The 22,018-nt window shown below is 39.5% G+C and overlaps 1 protein-coding gene across 1 annotated transcript in view; it reads left to right on the top strand.

The window, feature by feature from the left end:
* The window catches only part of LOC101741021 (lachesin), a 117,844-nt gene that overhangs the window by 30,528 nt on the left and 65,298 nt on the right, over positions 1 to 22,018 (top strand). The gene's annotated exons all lie outside the window — the stretch shown is intronic.

The raw sequence follows: 22,018 nt of genomic DNA, 5'->3' as shown, positions 1-22,018 counted from the left end.
AGATATGTACGATAAAATAAAAATTGTGTGAGGAAATGAGTAAAACTGTGAGATATAACGACAAGGGTGCCACCATTCCCGTCGGAGCTAGTTAGTAGCGCAAACTGGCTCGTCGTCGGCGCTCACACAAATTGAATTTGTCTCGAATGCTCTGAGTGGAGCCGAACAGAGCGCAATGCTGAGCGCTGGACGGTGAATATCCAGCTGTAGCCCACGTAGCTTCTTGTTTCGATTAGCGTAACGAAACACATTCATACATTAACGTGTAAATTCCGAAAACGTAAAATACTTTCTGTAATTCAAATCGTTTCGATCAGAAAAGTTGGCACTACACCAAATCGTAATATTAAGTTATAATTAATACGAACTAGCAAAAAATGGATCTAATTACACTAATGGATGAATGGATAATATAGTTAATTTATAGTTCAACGGTTTTAAGAAACAAAAACAGATGCGTCTGCCTCAAGCAAAGAAGTTGTCTTTGTCTTGTCTTGATCAGATACCATTTTTTAATGAAATATGTACATTTGATCACGAATGACTTCCACGGCTGAAAGTAAAACCTGCAAAAATTTTAATTTCCATAATTATTGGTGGTATCCGACTATCTTGAGCACGCGGTCTGCTTCCAACATCTGCAGACGGTCCAGTCTTACATACCCCGCGTGCTCCCTAGGCGCGGTTACATCGTAGGAGGTTTGGACCCATGCCCAAAAAAAGGGCCTCCGATTAGCCCGCATTACTCTATCTAATTCTGCCGCGGATCAGTAATTCGTTTCGGTTTGAAGGGCGGGCCGGCGGACTATACAATTGAGACCTAGACCTAGTGTCTCACGGTGAGTGACGTCATTTACACTGTTGATGTCTAAGGGCTTCGGTTACTAGGTATTGCCAAGTCAGCCATTAAACACAGTATTTTTTTATATTTGATAATTTATTAATAAATTGTATAACACAGGAAACGAGTGAAGCTATTATTACTTTTCGCGATGAGTTGGCATTTTATCGAGTGTTAGAGAGATTAATGGAGGGCTCGCATCGCTATCGCGGCAATTACACGCGCAATGTGGCAGCACTGCGCTGTGTTGCCATGACGGCTTTGTACGTTTCATCAGACCAATAAATGACAAGCAAATTTAACAGTATTTCGAAATAAATTATGTTGCTGGATTGCTCTTACTGACTCTGGTACTCACAGTTCTTTCGGAGTTTAATTTTTGACATGTTTTTAGTTTCTTATTTCTAAAAAAATATTCCTTTTTAGGGAAAAACAACTTAGCATATATTTTTTTTTTTTTTTTCATTTTAAATTTTTATTCTCTCCTTTTCATGGACTTCATTGACTGCTTAGCACCAAGCAGCCCATGAGCTTAATTGTTAATTTGCGAAAAAAAAAGATTAACCTACAATAGTAACATTTTATTGTAACGGTCTAAAATACATTTATTGTTTGTTTTGGTTCATTGGCTTGCTATTAGAATTTTTCGTTGCGAGGAACGCATGTTGGTGTGAGTTCGTAAAATTAAGTATCTACTTAATATTTCTTTGTCATTGTAATCACAGCCGCTATACAACACAATTGAGACTTCGACCTCATGTCTTAATGTGTATGTTATGGTATGTGTGGGCTCTGATAACCGTTTTACACAAGGCGGGCCGTGACCCAACTATTCAATAAATAAATTAAACGGATACGCGGTATACATCGGAATCTCACTAAAACTCCAAAATCATGGTGTGAATCTTATTTAAAAATAAAACAAAGACTAAAACATTCAAATGTGCTTCTCTTTTTCTCAACACATTTTCTTTTATCTTTTTTATTTTGTAGATATTTTGACGAACTTTATTGTGGTCAATAAATAAATGTTTTGTTCTTCAAAATGTTAAATAACAAAAACAAAGCAGAAAATGGCTTACATTAAAAATAAAATGAAACTAATTGTTGAGGCGTCGAATTTCGATCATTGGGCGAATATCAGTATCACACCTAATTGGGTGGTGCGAAATATCAACTTGTTACAAATTAAAAGCAAATAACTCAAATGTATGCAACGAGAATGCTAATTCATGTAATTTCTCTCCAGTAGCCACGCTCTCATACATATGAAACGTTCATTCATAACACATTCAAAACGGTTTCATGATTCTTAATTATCAGCGTTTGTTCTGCGAGAAGTGTCATGTGTTTCATGAAATTTAATACTCGTCCTCGCTTAAACCCAGGCAGCTTTCTGAAGCGTCCATTATGCTATTGTGCCCATAAATTATTTTGAACGTTCCAAAGATTTTTCAAATCAAATGTCAAAAGAAGGTTTGAAGGAAAAATCACAAAGTTCTGTCTATTTAACCATAATATTATATGTATAATTATTTGCTGTATGTTATAATAAATATTGGTAGAGATAGTAAGATATATTTGGAATGAATCTTCATACATGCATATAGCTTAAAAATTTATTTTATTAGTTTTTTAGTAAAATTTTTTATTAAAAACATTTTAAAACCGATTAAACCACAATTATCGCAGTAATTATTACAGCTACGTAGTTGATATTCTTAACAGAAGAGTCAATGACAATGAATGCACACTATTTTATTCATAACGAATACCTCGTTGGGATTCGTTGTTAATTATAAATGCTTATGGAATTTTGCATAAACGTAGTAGATAGTAAAGAGTAAGTCAACTTAGATTACTACTATCCATCGTCAAGAAAAATAAAATCATTCAATGTGTTTTACAACAAATAAAATTACAAATGTGTGAAAGTACAATAAAGAATTGTACACTACATTTTACGTCTCTAAATGAAACGCTTGAAGTTCCACACGAAGGCTTTTATTCGTTAATGGCTCTGAAAATGAGGCGACACTCTAAGAACCGACGGTTCATGTTAGAGCAGATTGTACTTTCAAACAATAGTTTAAATATATTTCACCGCAGTCTCATGTCATTTCTGAATATTTAATTTTATACATATTCTGACAGTTAAATGTCAACCGTTTCAGTGATTTAAATGCTGATTAAACCAGACCTTAATAGTTCAAATTGTAAAGCCTTCAATGTATTAATGATGAATATTTGTAGCACTGTCGTAATAACCTATGTGAAGTACCTGTTTCTATACTATTCAGTAATTATCATAAAAATAATAAAATGCGTCCACTAATTACACCATTCATATGACTAATTGCCGATGAGATTTAAAAAAATGAGCCGTTACAAAAATAACAAGTAGAAAATTTATTAATATAGCAAAAAGACAAGTTGCTTTCAATCCCTTTCAATAAACACTTGGGTGAAATCTAAACATACGCTCACCAAATCTGCTAAGAGGCCCATCTCGTTCGAACGTGACCGAATCAAAACGAATTTGTCCCAGTAAAGCCGCAGCTTCCTTCACACATTCGATGGACAGACAGAGATAGTGGTCCCTTCCATCGAATGGTCACACTAAATCCTTAACACTCTACTTCACGATGACTTGCAGTTCTTTTATGTTTACATATTCGTTTGCTATAAAATCCTTGTTGTACAGAAACATTGGAGTCGTTTGCTAGGCTGATAATGCTACCGTTTGTTCCTTTTTGATTTATAATTACATTTCAAATAAACTTTGGTTGAAAACTTTCGAATGATAATAATGATTAAATCAAACAAAAATATAAACATTGCCTCAACCCAATTACGCTTTCTGATATAATTAAGTATATGTACGGCAACAAATAAATTTGCTGTAGCAACAATGATAACAAATCGTCAATCAATGCTGAGAGTAAACGCGCCTCACGAGGTTTCCGCCAGGTGCAAAGATGTTTCATGATTTAATTTGGGACTCAGGGACTGTTCTATCGAATCTATTCAACTGTACAACGATTTTATCTCGCGCTCTTTCTACAAACCTTTGTTATTTCATAACATGAATACTTAGCCATTTTATTTCGCTCTCAATCGTCAATAAATTTAAGTCAGCACTGGAAATATGAACTAGAATTTTCATTGTTTTTGATTAATTATAAATTTATTAAAGTCTGGTGGTACTGGTCTACTGGTAGTAGGACCTCTTGTGAGTCCGTACGTGTAGGTACCACCACCACCACCCGGCCTATTTCCGCCGTGAAGCAGTAATGCGTTTCGGTTCGAAGGGTAGGGCAGCCGTTGTAACTATACTGAGACCTTCGAACTCATATCTCAAGGTGGGTGGCGGCATTTACGTTGTAGATGTCTATGGGTTCTAGTAATCACTTAACCAGGTGGTCTGTGAGATGGTTCACCCATCTCAACAATAAAAAAAAAAAGTCGTAAATGTTACTTTAATTAATAGCCAATCAAATATCAGAAAATAAAATTGTTTTATTTTGGAACAAATTGCTTCGGAAATGTTGAAATAACCACAGAGCGCAGACATTGAACAAACGCACAAAAACAAAGTCATGCATGGCTGGGCACGCCGCGAGCCGCCCAAAAAATGACTGGAAAATTTGCTATAATTGCGAACTTTTGCCACCCATACGAACATGTTATAAGTTTTAACCACGTTGTTCGACAAATTTGTATTCATACTCATACTATATCTGTCACAAATAGGTTTTGGAAACGCAAAACAAATTAAAAATGCCTTTTAATATATGTATATTATAATATAATCAACTTTATAAGTGGTCGTATTTTGGTTAATGTGACTTATTGATATAGTGATTATGATACCAAAAAAATTATAATTCAGTATTGTAGTAAAAAAATCAGGTATTTGTATATCTCCTAAACTTTTTAATTTTGTGAACAAAAAAAGAGAAAGAAGTAATGTTTTTGTATAGTTTTTTTTGTTTCAATGTAGTGTAGACTAGCAAGGTGGCATGTTGAAACAGGAGGCGAGAGATAGTGACCGTGTAGAGCGGACCGCGGAGAGCATACCAAATAGCTTGTTGTATTCGCAGCCTTAGCTAATATTGCGCTGACTCACACATATTCAACTAACGTCCTTATTTTGTACAATTTGGTAATTTTACATTAGTACAAAATTATTGAAATTGGAAAAAACAAACAAATTAATGTAAAATCAAGATGCCGCGCAGCAATTATTTCAGGTTTAAGGTTTGATAACTAATAATTCATGATGTCTTTTTTTATTTTTTTTAATTGTTTTGTACACACAGCTGTTAGAAGAAACACGACAGTCATTTTATTTAAAAGCTACGGTAAACAATAAGTCGGTACAGTTGACGCCGGTCGTTTTTCAGCTTAGTACCGAAGAGTTAAGAGTCTGGAGTCTACCCAGTTGTATTGACACAATTTCGTTTTATTGACACCTTGTATTGTATTCGAAACCTTTAAGAGATAACATAAATATTACTTGTATTGTAGCGTATCCAAAAAAGAACACAAACTACCATTGCCACAGGTAATTTTAAGTGCTTATTGCTAACATCATTGCATTTGCTGAAGTCATGGTCCAGGCGGCTGGCCGATCCTTCGGCTGGTCGTAGGACCGTCGAGGCGATTCGCCCGGTTCTTGTGAATTGGGTGAATCGTGACAGAGGACGCCTCACTTTCCGGCTCACGCAGGTACTCACTGGGCATGGTTGCTTCGGTGAGTTCCTGCACTGGATCGGAGCCGAGCCGACGGCAGAGTGCCACCATTGTGGTTGCGACTTGGACACGGCAGAGCATACGCTCGTCGTCTGCCCCGCATGGGAGGGGTGGCGCCGTGTCCTCGTCGCAAAAATAGGAAACGACTTGTCGTTGCCGAGTGTTGTGGCATCGATGCTCGGTGACGACGAGTCGTGGAAGGCGATGCTCGACTTCTGCGAGTGCACCATCTCGCAGAAGGAGGCGGCGGGGCGCGTGAGAGACGCACAGGCCCGCCGCCGTCGAGCGGGGGCCAGGGAGGCGGATCTCACCCAAGCCCTAGCCCTCTAAGTGTTTCGGGTCTCCCTCACATGTCGGCCTGGGGACCGGCGAAGGGGGCCTAAGAAGACGACGTGCAAGGTGCTCTGCACGCGTTTTATGCATGAGCATCCGGGTGATGGAAGGCCGGCTATCCTCAACCCATGCTGGTTCTGACCCAGCGGGGTATTCCGTAGGATAGACCATTCTAATCGGCGCCATCTAGGCGGGCTTCGGATAGCCTGCCGACCGAGAGGGCTGGTGGTCGTGGCGCCGACGACCGCCAGTCCGGCGTCCTGAGCGAGAGGGTGATGGGAGAGATGTGCTCCGCACTAAACGCTTCACTTTCCCCCTTTTGCCTTTTCATGAGGTCTGTCTCATGCGAGGTTTGGATGCTGGTAGTTGAGCGACAGGAGGTTTTAGTCGGTTCGACTCCGACATGCCCCGCCCTCCATCCCCAGTGAAGGGCGGAAGTCCGGCGATTTCCTCCTGACAAAAAAAAAAAAAGTAAAAAGTTTAAGTTAAACTAAAGTTTTAATTATTAAAAATATCGACTCGAAATCTCTCAGAGATCACTGACTGATTGTGAAACATGGTTATACTCCTATGTAATAACATATTGTCTTGATTTAGTACGTACACACTCATCTAATATCTAAGATTCCTTGAGTAAATGCGGTTAGAAGATCTATTCTGGGAATGTAATCTCAATATATATGTATATGTTTTTGTCATAGTCTATGTTTGTGTACAATATTTTATAAGCCTTTATGTTATTAATAAGAAACACACACACAAACATTTTGTTAGATAATTTTGGTACCAAATATGGGAATATAAATTTATTTCACAAGGGTCAAACTTTTTTTTATAGGTTAGATGAGTGAACGAACTCACGGCCGGTCCGGCATTACTTAGTGGTTACCGGAGTTCTTTGACATCATTTCGTGAATGCCATTACCCAACTTCAGAGAAGAGGTCTAAGTCTCAATTGTAAGGACTGCCCTACCTTCAAGCTGAAACGAACTACTGTATTGCAGAAGTAAGCGGGTAGGTAGTACCTACACGTGCGGACTCACAAGATGCCCTAACACCAGTAATTACGCAAATTAGAATTTTTGCGCGTTAGATTTTTATTACACGGAGTCATTCTGTACATTGTAGAAGTAATTCGTGAGCGGATGGATGCTAAGGATATTTTTCGTAAAAAAAATTGCTATCCATAGATAGGATTTGAACACCGGCACAGCCTGATCGCTTAATACGAGTGTGTCAGGCCTCTTATCGTGTAGGCCACGACGACTTCTACGTCATTTGGCTGGATAAAGTTATTATATAAAGCAGTATCGTACTAATATATTTTAATGTTAAATATGAAACAGGTAACGGTCGTTGTAGAACATAATAATATGTATGTAGATAAGACGTACCCTAGGGAAAAAAGGAGTATTTTCCAAAAAACATGACATCTTGAACACTAAAAGAATTAACATAAAATACTGTGTGACTTGAATTCTGAGCATAAGCTTTTCTATTGACAAAGATAATTAGACAGGGCAAATTTATCTGATATTTAGAATAGGCTTGTGTAATGAAATTTTTGAAATAATACACATACGGCATCAAAAGGCTTATTATTGATCTTCGCCATAAAAAACAGAAATACAAGCAGATTATTGTTTAAAAAAAAGTTTAAGGGTTTATTCTATTATGGCTAGGCTCGAAGTGATAACTACTTTGCTCAGAACGGTCAAGAGCTTTGACGATCTTCGGCGAACATTTGTAGTTTCAAATTTGTCACAAACTCTCATTGAATATAACTTATTAGTTTGTCTGGAACTAATTCTGAGATATGCTAACAAGAATAGAGCGGAAACACCAAAACTTCACCAAAGCTATTACAAACACTAATTTTGAATTCAAACAGAATGTCATGTTGATCGAATGCTGATGTGTTTTGATATTCAAATTATTTGATTATAGGCTAGTGCATTCTACGCGCGTAATAACACAGGAGTAGGATGCATCCAGGCTACGTCAGATGATTGTTTTGATTAAATTTCAAGTTTCATAGTTTATACGCATTATAAACTAATACCTAAATTTTTTAATGCGTGATTTATAGGTTACCTAGATCACGGCCATCCATATGTGGATGTAATATAAAACAATCATTAAGTGGTTATTAGAGCCTATGGGCATTATAACGTGATTGTCACGGCCCTCTTTGGGACATGAGGTTGAAGTCTTAGTTAAACCATGTAATGGTTATCCCAGCCTCCAAAACGGAACGCATTTATCCTTCACGGCAGAAATAAGTATTGTCCGTGTGGTTTTACAAAACGCCCTACCATCAGTTTTTTGGTTTTTTTTACGCGGTACTATATCTTCGTAGTGGAAGTCATTTGTCACCAAGTGTTAGGTGCCCATTTCCTTAGAAAAATTGGTACCTGCTTGTGCATATTTTTATACGTATAAATATAAACAAGCAGATTTCAAAGATACAGACAATTAGTAAACAGACTCGTTCGTCACACAATAGTTTGCCCAATGTGAGAATCGAATCCACGACTCTCAACCGATTCGTCAAAGTCGCTCATTTTTGCGCCAACGCGTCGGATTTTTTTTTTATTTTTTTTTATTGCTTAGGTGGATGGACGTGCTCACAGCCCACCTGGTGTTAAGTGGTTACTGGAGTCCATAGACATCTACAACGTAAATGCGCCACCCACCTTGAGATATAAGTTCTAAGGTCTCAGTATAGTTACAACGGCTGCCCCACCCTTCAAACCGAAACGCATTACTGCTTCACGGCGGAAATAGGCAGGGTGGTGGTACCTACCCGTGCGGACTCCCAAGAGGTCCTACCACCAGTGATTACGCAAATTATAATTTTGCGGGTTTGATTTTTATTACACGATGTTATTCCTTCACCGTGGAAGTCAATCGTGAACATTTGTTGAGTACGTATTTCATTAGAAAAATTGGTACCCGCCTGCGGGATTCGAACACCGGTGCATCGCTACATACGAATGCACCTGACGTCTTATCCTTTAGGCCACAACGACTTCAGAACATGTAATTTAGACCTCATATTTCAAGTTAGGCAGCGTCATTTACCTAATAGGGATCATGGGGAGGATCATTACGGTAACCACGTAACGTTAAATGGAACGTGACCTGTACTGCACACTAGTAATTAAAAACATAAATATAAATGTGGGATGTAAACCTACATAACTGATAATTCAGCTCAGTATTAAGAGTAACTTCACATTACTAAAACCAATATAAATCAGCCCGGTATCTCGTAATCAAATAAGATATAGCAAATCGTTTCGGATCAACATCGAGCGGAATGCCCGACAAAAGAAACGCGTCTAACCGTGCGTTAATCCCGGAGAGAATAAAACGTGTGTGTAACTTCTCGCTTCTTTATCGTATCGTTGAAATCGTACGTACTTCTTTGTGAGTAATCCCTCCACGTCCCGGTGATGTCGCCGACGAAGATAGAGCACGATCTTCACAAATAATGTCACATGCGATTCGTTTCAGACTACGTGACTCGCATCACCGTAGCTGCCCGCCGTGCCGTGCATAATGGGATAAATATGCTGCGGTTATATGCCCACACATGGCCCTCAAATTAAGTGAGCGCTATTTACTGCACGCGGTGAAACTTCTTACCCGCTTGATTAACTATATTGTGTTTGCTTTACATCCAGCTTGTTTAGCGCAGATGTTTGCTGATGCTGATGACACTGAATGTAATTTGTCTGAAATTGTTTGTGTAAAGTTGAAATTTTAAGGCAACTTTTTTATTTTAGGTTTGTTACTTTCAACAAATTTGATTTACTCTAATAAAACTATTAAATGTATAATATGAACATTTAAAAGCAATTCAAAACAGCAAAATTCACAACATGAAAAGACTGGTAGAAATGTTAATATATGGATAAAAGTTTATAGCCAACACGATACAAAACCTCTGTACCTTTCTGTAAGCTTGATAAATTACATATATAAATTAATTGTTTAAGCACGTATAATGCGTAAACAATCACTGCTGAGTTTAGAAAAATGTACACTTATTACGAAATTAAAATTTCTTCGTATTATGTCGGAATAAATGTTACGATTCGAAGAACATCTCAAGTAAAATATGTAATTTGAGATAAAGTGACATCCCATTCCAGATAAGAATAAGCACGACCCACGTCTAGAGCCATCCGACTCGTTACGAGCCGCCCGAAGCGAGGTGTGATACAAAATCATCAATCTTTCCTGAGATTGTACTATTAAATGCCTCTTCGCTCTTTTCCCCCGAACTCGAGACCAGAAACAAATGTAAAAAGTTGTGTGATAAGTTCAATTTGAATTTGTAAAGCCCCTTTCAGCTTTTCTCGCCTGTTTATCTCGGCGAGGAGAGAACGGAAAATACAAAAGTAAGAGATAGGAAATGAAGAGGCGGAAAAAGTGTCGGGCTCGGAACAAACGCGCGAAAGTTGGCGTTATCCGGACGACAAGTTAAATCGCAATTTATTAGGGCGAACCAGTGGGCTTAGTGAAGGCAGCCCGGCACGCATTGCCGCTTGTCACCTTTCCTAGCGGGTCAAACTTCGCTTTGGTACTTATGTATATGATTCCCTCTTCATTTCTTCGCATTACGCCTATCTATTGATATCCGACATGTTAACATGAGTGTTTTAACAAGTGATTTGACAAAAAGTACCTAAAGCTCTGTTACTGATATATGTGTTGATATATACATGTGTATATAGTATGAATATAAAATTTTTATTCCATGTATTAATATCTAAGAACGAACCGAACATTAGCTTAACGTATCCTATAGTGACCGCTACCGGCGGACAAACTTGAAGAAAATATTTTATCTGTCAACACGCGTGCAGACGTTTTTGTCGATAACACGTGACTTATTCTTGCAGCTTGTATAAATACGTCAACAAACATTTGTAATATTAATACTGATTCAAACTGAATAGCGACGCTTATAGAATCAGTGATTATTATAAGCATTTATGTGAAGATGACGATCAACGATACTTGGTGTTTTCATACTATTGTTGATCGAAGTTATCAGATATTAAAGAGATCAAAAGGCTAATACCGCCGCTCATCTTGAAACGAATTGTCGAAGTTTTAAATATTATAATAGCAGCCCCTTTATTACTTTAGCCTATTGGCTGATTTCTTCAAGTAAGAAATAAGCAAAATAATAGTTTCGATCACAGTCTGAAGACAGAAAACAGAATGCTATATCGGAAAGTAAGGTAAGGCTACTTAATACTGTTACCAAAAATAATCAATAGTTTGAAAGTGGGGCAGTAGTGGAATCGATTATCAAAATTTAATTGATTGGATGGATTAATTGAATGGAATCTTAGGAATTTTGTTGATAAAACATACATTATGTGGTAAACTGTATATGAATGATTAAATAATTTTACTTTATGAAAAATGATCAGAGTTTACACGTGAAAAAACTGCAGACTCAACGTACGTGCTTATGCCACTGTTCTACTATCTCCTATGTCCGGACACATTCACAAGCAAAGCACATTAAAAACATATAAAAAAATCTTTTGGTTTTACCAAAGTATGTTTTTTTTTTAATTGTACTTAAAATATACAAAAAAGACTGCATTCATTGGCACTTTTTCCATAATTTTTTTTTTAGGCTACAACTAGTTTGCGACGAACAATTTTATGATAGCGGATAAGGAAGCCGAGAAAATATTTTACTATAAACTTTCTCATTCGCGTTGATCAATAATACAATCACTCCTAAAAACATGGAACCGCAATGAACAATGTTATGAATTGTGAGAATGATGAGTTATTTTATAAAGATAACTGTACGTAATACTGTTATTTTTAATTAACTGCAATTAAAAAACTATCCTAACAAATCGGGATGTAGGTTTATTTCTGTACCGGATCAGTACTTGGCTCTCTTCAGTTCGACTTCCATTCGGAAGTTCTCAAAACAAACTTTTTAATTAGTCTGCCAGGACAAACAAGCTGTCTCTTAGTTTTCCCAGGAGCACACGTTACCATTCGGTTTATAAATAAAGCGGGTTCGACTACGTTCAAATTGTATAATTAATAAATCAACGCGTTATAATTAATAGATAATGAACAATTAACAAAGTTCGCGAGTATGCAGTATTCATAACAGTCGTGAATTAATTAACCACATAATTAAATATGTATCAGCGTGTATCTGAGTCGCTTCAACTATGCAGGAAATCTAATAACATAACAGGTTTGTTTGTGTTGCGGCGAGATGCTCTAATGAATTGTCAACAAACCGGGCACATCGTATTTTACTGCAATACAAACTTGTCGAGTTTAGCATTACATTGATCAAAAAAATAACTATTTCAATAGTCATAATATCATCTTAATTGTTTATTTGCTAAGACAAGCAAACAAGTTCATAACTATGGTAAAACTACATATTTTTTGAGTTGAGAGCCACAAAAATTGAATTTTGCTACCTAAGATGTAATATTAAAGTCTCAATTGAACTGACACAAACTTTATCATTTATTGTCGTTATAATGATTTTAGATTATGTTGAAAGCCTTAAAATGTTATGTTTCAGTAAGCGATTATTAATTACAGAGAAGAGAGAGATATTTTAGTGTTAATTCGCAAGCGTTGATGAGGCGGTGGCCGGAGCGTTGACATCTCGTCGGATCGTGCTACGGATAGTCTACGCGGCGTAGCTTAGCGATATAATGCTATACACCATCTGGGGCATTTCAATAATTTTCTTAATACCGAATCATTTTTTCGTAAAAATGGCTTTTGAATGAATTAATGTTTTTTTTTGAGTGTCTTCCTCTGGTATGTAATGATTGTTCAGTGTTCAGTGTTCATTGTCAATGTTAATTTAAGGAAATTATTTGCTAAAATTGGCGCAAAAAGACACATTTTCAGAGGGATTTCGAGATACCAGAGACACCGCCTGAGGTGGTCCGATGGGTAGCCGTACCGAAATGACCGACGTAGAGTCGTCGAGTACTGCCTTGAAGAATCGTGACGTGGCGCTGCGATCCTGGTTGTAGTGTTGAATGCGGGAATCCCCCTGCTCTGCCTGGGTTCTACTCTGGGAGGAGACCAAACGTCGGATGAGAGAATACAAGACGAGTCGTTTGGTCGTTAGTTCTAAACATCTTTGAGACCGCGGTCTGCTCCCAACATCTGATCTACAGACTGCCAAGTCCCACCATACCCCACGCGCCCCCCCAGATGCGCACACCTCATATAAGGTTCGGCCCCTGCCCAAAAAAAGGGAAAAAAAGGGGAAATAAAATCAAACCCGAAAATTTTCATTTGCGTAATGATTATACAATTGAAACATAGATTTCAAATCTCAAGGTTCAGTCACCACTTTAAAACCAGGTCGTTCATCTGCCAATGCAATAAAAAAAAAATAGAAAACGGAGTTTGAAATTATTATAGCAACGTCCACCAGACGACGCTCAGTCCATTGGGTGATGATAACGTTGCGGGCGCAAAACGCGACTGCCAGGCGCCACAATTAAACAAGCCCCCGTAAATCATAAACATCAACCCGCCATTTAATCCGAATAGTCCGTCGTTAGTCGAGCAGCCTGCGTCTAATTTGTCTCCTGTAACAGGAGATTAATTTATTAACATTAATTACATGACAATAGCTACTGTTACGAGCATACTTCGTTTAATGTCGTGTGATCTGTTGTTCTCACAATAGACAATGTACGATACTGGGTTCTTAATCATACATTTTAATTAATTAAGTTTTTAAGCTCATTAGCTAGGACGAGTTCACGGCTCACCTGGTGTTAAGTGGGTACCTGAGTCCACAGACATCATCAACGTAAATGCCGCCACTCACTTTGAGATATGAGTTCTAAGTCTCTGTTTTTATAGTACAACGGCTACACCACCTTTCAAACTGAAACGCTTCACGGTAAAAATAGGCAGGGTAGTGGTATCTACCCGTGAGGGCTCACAAAACGCTCTACCCTGAATTGTTGCTTCAGCTAGTTGAAGTTTGTCATTACTTTATAGGTAACTTAATGAAGGAATATAAATCTTCTAAGTAAAATTTTTATTATCTATTTTCAAGTTCAGGATATTACTTCAATTAAATTGGTGTCATGATCAATACGGTAACACTTTTAAAGTATGATTATATTGCAAGGTTAATGTTTAGCCTAATACGTATATGGAGGGTCCTCTCAATTTTGACTTAAAAATATCGAGATCCCTTAACTTTGCTTTGAGATAACTAGGAGTGGTTCGAGAGACTACTAAAACGTTCATTAAAATTTTGTGTACTCTATTAGGAAACGAGACATTCCTATAAATAGAATAAATAATGCAATGCGCATACGAAGTATTTCGCTTTGAAATGAAAAATATTTTTCAAAGTGCCATCAATATATTTCATTCAATTTGCATGATTTTAGTCGACGGCAGAGAGTTTCAGCTTTATGCATTTTTATTGATACCTTTTAGTCACTGTGGTTTTATGTTTCCGTATTTTATGTGCGTTTACTTATGGATATCGAGACTTGCTATAAATCAATCGGTTCATAATTTAAATAAAACTAAAAGCTTCATCGTCGTTAGCGTTTGATAGTCTGTCAAATAGACTAAAAAATATATATAAAGAAACGAATAGCACGTGGGTTTTTTTGTGCGCAAAAAGTATTTTGAATTAATAACTATGACCGATATTTAATTTTAACAATGAATAATTCAACTAAAAATCCCCGTTGTTGTCATTAATATAATAAAAATATTTTAACTATAACATTTATTTTTTTTTTTTTTTTTTTTTTTTTTCCTACCTAAGCTGATAGCCTTGAGAGGCTATGTCAGCGTAACCCTAACTTTAGTAGGTGAGCTCACGGGGCTCAAACCTGACGATGTTGCTAACACGAACCCTAGCAAGAGCCGTGCTTCGCAGAATCTACCACCGGATCGGAAACGCGACCCACTGAGAAGATCCGGCGAGAAACTCAGTGGGCTGTGTCTGAGAGTTACTTTACTCGTCGAGCCCTTCGTCGCAAGCGACGGGTTCGACGAGAACGGTGACCAGTGCTTGAAGTACCTAAAAGCACCGTTAGTGGATCGGGAGGATCCGAGATGACGTGTTTTGGGCGACGTCGACTGCTTTCCATTCTGTCCGCAGGATCGGGAATGTAGTTACCGGCGGCCACGATGAGAGGGTTCTCGTGTCGTGCCGCTTTATCGAAGTGGCGCATGGACGCCGACTGCAGATACTTACTGCTGGACTCTAAGTCCAGGTCGTCATGGAGGTCGACATTCCTGACGAACCACGGGGCTCCGACGGCTATCCTGCAAAAACGGGATTGAATGATTTGGAAGGATTTTAAGTGTATGCGGGCCGCGTGAGCGAACACTACACTTGCATAGGTCATGACGGGGCGTATGCAAGTTTTGTAGAGTGTCACCTTATTTCTAAGGGACATTTTACTTCGCCTACATATCATCGGGTAGAGCCGTCCTAGAATGAAGGCGGCACGGTCGCGTACCGTCTTAATGTGGGGGCGGAATGTCATCCTACTGTCGAGGGTGACGCCTAAGTATTTGACCTTCGGGGCCCACGGTATGGGCTGGTCGAACATCGTGATTGGGCGAACGGCGGGGGCGGAGGTGTTGGCGCGCCTAGTCGGGAGAGGGATGCTCAGCGTGGTGTTCGGAGGGCGACCCCTTTTGAAGAGCACCGCTGTGCTTTTCGTGGGGTTGATGTCGATGCGCCACTTCCGGAACCACTGTCCCATGGTGGTAGGTGCGGTCTGAAGTCGTCGATGAAGCAACGCCTTCTTCCTACACGAGTAGTAGATGGCGGTGTCATCGGCGAAGAGCGCCAGATGGGTCTCCGGAGACCGGGGTATATCATTGATATACAAACTAAATAGTAACGGGGAGAGGGCGGAGCCTTGCGGGACTCCGGCTGTGACGTGACGGGGCCGGGAACGCGTTCCCTCGACTCGATATCGGAACGAACGGTTCGACAAGTAGTCTCGTATGATGAGCACGAGTCTGTCTGGCACTCCCATGTTATACAGTTTGTATATCAAACCGTTGTGCCAGACTTTGTCGAACGCCTTCGCTATATCGAAGAAGAGGGCTCCTGTCGGAATGGGTTTCCGCCTGTTCAGCCCTAGTAAGATGTGCTCCGTGAGGCGGTGCACTTGATGGACGCACGAGTGTCTGGCGCGGAATCCAAACTGCTCGTCTATAAGAATTTTATTCGCGGATACGAAGTCCCAGAGGCGTTTACGAAGGAGCCGTTCGTATAGTTTGCCTATCGCCGGGAGGAGACTGATGGGGCGGTAACTCGCGGTTTCGTTCTTCGGTTTGCCCGGCTTGTGTATGCCGATAACGTCCGCTTCTTTCCACACCGCGGGAAAGATGCAGTTCGTCATAGCAGCATTTAATATGGTGGCCAACATCGTTATCAGTTGGGCTGGTAACAATTTAAGCGCGCGGTTGCGGATGCCGTCGGAGCCGGGAGCTTTCCGTGGTTGTAGGCTATCGATCGCCTCCTTAACCTCGGAAGTGGTAATGGGGGGTAACGCGTCCGAGGGCGGCAGGGAAGCTCTGCGCTCGACCTCCCTGTCGACGAACTCGGTGTGTTCGGGGTCCGCGTGTTGAGTGCTGGTGGTGCACTGTTCTTGCAGTGCATCGGCCAGCAACTCTGCCTTGTCATCGTCATCGTAAGCCGGTGATTGGCCTGAGGGGCGTACGAGAGGCGGCATAGTGGCTATAGTTTCGGACTTGAGGGTCCTAGCTAGTTGCCAGTATGCTTGGTGAGTGGGCGCGAGCTCTTCTAAATAACTATCTCAGTTTTCGTTTCGGGCGTCGCTTAAGCGGGATTTGACCTCCCGCTGTAAGCGACGCATCCGAGTCCGGTTTGAATCCGTGGGATATCGATCGTAGGCCCGGATTGCCGCGTTTCTAACTCTTACGAGGTCCCTAAGATCGGGGGAAAGTCTGATGCGGTGGAAGCAGTCCTCCACATCGACTTGCTTAGAAGATCTTATGATCGCCGTCGAGACGTGATCAGTGAAGATGTTTATGGATTCGACGGTATCCTCGGGGGATGGAGTTGAATCCGGGCCGCAAGGGAGGATTGGTGGAGCGGTGTCAGCTAAGCACGTGCCCAGCTTCTTCCAATCCACCATGGTCCTCGTATCTGGTTCGCGGTTGACTGGGCGACCGAGCTGCATGACGACAGGTCGGTGGTCTGAGTCGAGTTCTGACATTGCCTCGATGGAGCGTAAGCGCAGAGTTACGTTCCTCAGCAGTGCCAGATCTATTGTGCTCGGACGACGCGCGGCGTTGTACGGATAGCACGTGGGGGTCGGGGGGTTGAATATTTCGAATGTGAGGTCGTCTATGAACGCGTCGAGACGCCTACCGTTCACATTCGTGCGATGGCAGTTCCACCTAGTGTGGTGGCAATTTAAATCGCCTGCCAGGATGACCGCGTCCCCCATACCGAGCAGTGTCTCGAGGTCACTGCTCAGGAGGGGTTTGTCAGGGGGGAGATAAACGGATGCGATGACGATCGGCTGGTGTCCCGTCAGCGCGATGCGGCACACTGACGCCTCGATATGTAAGAGCGAGGGAGTATCGAGAGGAACGCAGTGCAGGGCCCTCCTATAGTAAATGACAGTCCCGCCCTTGCGGGTGGAGAGTCTGTCATTCCTAACCATGACGTAATTCGCGACTTTGGGGTCGCGATGCGAGGGCTTTAGGAAGGTCTCCTGCACCAGAAGGATGTCGATGAGATTATCGCGGAGAAACTCATATACTTGATTGAAGTTAAGAACATCCCTTTAAACAAATATCGACGTAAGTATAATTTTAATTTGAGCAATTAAAACGCAGTTTAGTATATATTATTAATTAATTTTATTTATTTATTTATTTATTTATTTATTACAAAAACATACAATTTTAATCATAATAACAAATATTGAAACGATGTTATCTGCTGTAGTCATAGACTGTGTTGCAGATAACAACGCCAACCCCTACACACAACGAACAATAACATATCAATTTAAATATTTCATAAACACATTATAATAATTAATTTTAAATACAATTATCAAATCAATACAATATTATTTCAAAATCTAGAAGTACAATTAGTGTATGTGTGTGTGTGTGTGTGTGTGTGTGTGCGTGTGTGTGTGTGTGTGTGTGTGTGTGTGTGTGTGTGTGCGTGTGTGTGTGTGTGTGTGTGTGTGTGTGTGTGTGGGTGTATGTCTGAGTGTATGTGTAGATGCGTGTTAATACCTAATATATAAATTGCTCATTACCAAAATGTGTAATCTACTCCAGTAATTCTTCCATATCTTCGTATGTAAGGGAGAAAAGCCATCTATCAATGATAATTTTAACTTCTTTAGAAATAAGTGGGTAAATATTTAGTAATTTATTTATCTTGTTGTACAGAATAGAGCTTAAATACCTATAGTGAGACCTGACCACATTATAATTTGCTACATAGATTTTGCACACTCTGCCCTGACGACGAGTTTGCGAACAGATATTAGGGTCAAAAACGAGTTCCAAATGTTTACGTAACAATGTGCTCCCAATAAAAGATTGTCTAACTCGAGGCACTTTGCAGATATCATACAATTCCTCCGTTGGAAACCTTATTGGTTTTTTAGATATTACTTTAAGCACGGCTCTCTGTGCTCTTTCCAATCTAAGTAATAATCCTTTCCTACAGCCTCCCCAAACGACAATGCAATAGGTTATGACAGAGTGTGCCAAAGCATAATAAACCATTTTCAGTATGTGGAGATCGCTTGATGTTCTTAGCTTCCGAAAGACAAAGATAAGCTTTCGTACTTTTCCAACCAAATCATTTATATGCTCTTGCCAAGATAGGGTGCCGTCAATTTTTAGACCAAGATATTTTACAGCATTAGTTCGTGAAATTTTTGGACAAAGATCATGTGTGTTCGTTTCTGAATGGCATTGATGAACAGTCAAGGAAAAGGAAAGCGGTGGCTGCGATACATTCCTCGGAGAGAAGGTAACAAATCTAGTTTTTTCCATATTAAGGATCAACAAGTTAGTTTTAAGCCAATCAGATACTGTCGCCAGCGCTTCCTCTGCACATAAACGCGCGTATACATTTATTTACATATAATGTACTTGAAATATATATTTAAAATTAGTTAACTATGAGTTTATAGTATTAATTTATTGTTTACTTTTTAATGTATTCATAACGTCAATCAATATACGTGACCTGAAAAGACTCGTGACAAACATTGCGGTTTGCATTCCGTTCGTTTTAAATAAAGAACGAGGGTAAAGGCTGATGGTTGTTTGGGAAATTGTCCGCGGAAAAATTACGCAGAGGAGCAGGCTCGCCGGCCACATGGCGCGCGACGATACGCCCTACATAACTGATGACTTTTCAATGGCCATTCATTCGCGGGACACACCGCCTGTACTGCCGCCGGGTCGCCTTTAGCACCAAACATAAATTTATAGATTTTTCCGCGTTCACACGTTAAACAATTATTGTTGTCTGTTCGCGGACACACTGAGTCGTTGACATCGCGCGCTGCTTTTAACACATTTGAAAGCGTATTTCATAGTTATGTGTATTTGTGATTATGTATTAATATAATATTGCTTAGTCTAAAATGGAAACTGTTTTTCTTTTATGACGACCAAACACAGTAACGGCATTCCGCAGATGGTTTTGTTCACTTTAATGAAGTCACGTCCAAAGAAATGTCGAGCTTATCCGATATTCAATACTATGATGTTGAAACACAAAAGAACAGGAAACATCTAACAATTTGAAATTCCTTTAGTTGCAAACTCCCGAGAGCTGTTGAACCGATGATTCGAAGTAACAAGACAGTCTTCGATTATTGTTGTTAAACTAATTAAAAGTTTAGAGTTCGTCGCTGGCGAGCTGTATTATCGCTCGACACCTCAATACACGATTATGCATAAATTGTTAAACTTATTCAACTTCTTTTCTATAGCTTACGATCTCATAGTGTCACTGTTTTAATTTTTATTTTAAGCAAAACTTTAACCGAGAAGTTTAAAATACGTTTTAGAAGAGATTTTTTAGAAGATGCAAATATAAGATTATTTTTTTATTTGTATTATATCATTTGTCATAAATATTGCATGGTAACTAATTTATTTGGCCAGTGAGAAATATGGGCGAGGCAGTGAACCGAACAGCATCGTTCAAAGCAAGAGCTGCGACCATTCACCCGGTCTGTTGCACCTTTTTTCCGCCTCTCAACTTTTAAATTTAATCAAAATAAAATAAAAACTCAAATTGATTTTACTTATCAATAGGTACTTATGCTCTTTAAAGAATGTGTTTTTACTTTATTACGATATCGCAATGAACTCGCCGTCTACAAGATCTAAGTAGTGAAGTATTAGCACTTAGGAATGTAAATCATGAATGCATCCAGTTAACAGGACGTCTCAAAAATTTCATTGTTTGTTATGACGTTTTTCTATCAACTCCACAGAACATGATTACTCCATGAAGAGTGAACGAGCTCATGGCGCATTTGATATTAAGACGCTATTGGAGCCCATAGACATCAACAACTTCAATTCCGCCACCTACTTTGAGACATGAGTTATAAATTTCAGTTTTACAGAACAACGGGTGTTCCATCTTTGGAAACCATAGGCATTAATGGTTAGAATTAGACTGGTCGGTGGCAACTACCTGTGCGTGCTCACAAATTGTCCTATACTAGTAAAATAATAGGTCATGTGAAGTTGAAATTTAACAATTCTGGCCATTTGAAACGTAATATTGGTATGGCTGGCAATAAATTCTAAATCCAAATGAATTTTAATTAAAAAAATATGGAATTCCATTTTCAAATCCAATTATTTTTTATTGATTAGTGTTTTGTTTTCACTACATTTGTATCTTTTTTATCAGTATGGATATGATAAAAATACGAGTAATTACGGAATACTAGTTCCGTCGGGATAGCAATGCCGTATAAACGGCTTACAATATGAAAAACGTATACGTAGTGAACACTGTAAACGAATTCACGACTCGTTATTGGTTTGAACCCGTCCGACACGGAAATTTTGATCTAAAAAATTAGCCCCATGGTTGCCCGATAGTTAAAGTCAACAACGACGAATTAAACGTGATAGTGGTAACTGACGATATTCAAACTGACGCTGAGTTAGCAGTAGCAGTAGTGTTAGCATCGATATAATATTGGTCTATTTGCATCAAATTAGCACACTAAAAAAAATTTGAAAATTTAGTGCCGTATCCGCCTTGCTTTGCTTAACAGACAAAATTTTTATTACCCTTGTAGACGAGCGTATAGCCCACTTGATGGTAAATGGTTTCCGTCACTCAAAAACGCTTATGGACGGAACGCTTGAAGTCGTCGTGGGCTAAAGGATAAGACGTCCGGTGCATTCGTATCGAGTGATGCACCGGTGTTCGAATCCCGCAGGCGGGTACCAATTTTTCTAATGAAATACGTACTTAACAAATGTTCACGACTGACTTCCACGGTGAAGGAATAACATCGTGCAATAAAAATCAAACCCGCAAAATTATAATTTACGTAATTACTGGTGGTAGGACCTCTTGTGAGTCCGCACGGGTAGGTACCACCGCCCCGCCTATTTCTCCCGTGATGCTAATGCGTTTTGGTTTGAAGGGTGGGACAGCATACTGAGACCTTAGAACTATATCTCAAGGTGTGTGGCGCATTTACGTTGTAGATGTCTATGGGCTCTAGTAACCACTTAACACCAGGTGGGCTGTGAGCTCGTCCACACATCTAAGAAAAAGAAAAAAAAGCGAGACTAAGGGATTTTAAGCCGCATTGTCATTCGCAAATTTTTTTTTTTATTATGTTTGTTGATTGGAAGTGGTCATAATGTTGGTTAGACCCTGGTTCAGCATTTCGACAATTCCCCAAACGAAAACTTACTTCTAAAAAAGTCATGGTTACTGTTCGGTAGGCCACTGCCGGTATAATTAATTCATCACAGCATCTTACCAAATGGTAC

Source organism: Bombyx mori, chromosome 5 (assembly GCF_030269925.1).
Source record: "Bombyx mori chromosome 5, ASM3026992v2".
Classification (NCBI taxonomy): domain Eukaryota; kingdom Metazoa; phylum Arthropoda; class Insecta; order Lepidoptera; family Bombycidae; genus Bombyx; species Bombyx mori.
Note: the sequence above shows the minus strand (reverse complement) of the source record. Positions and strands in the feature narration are given on the sequence as shown.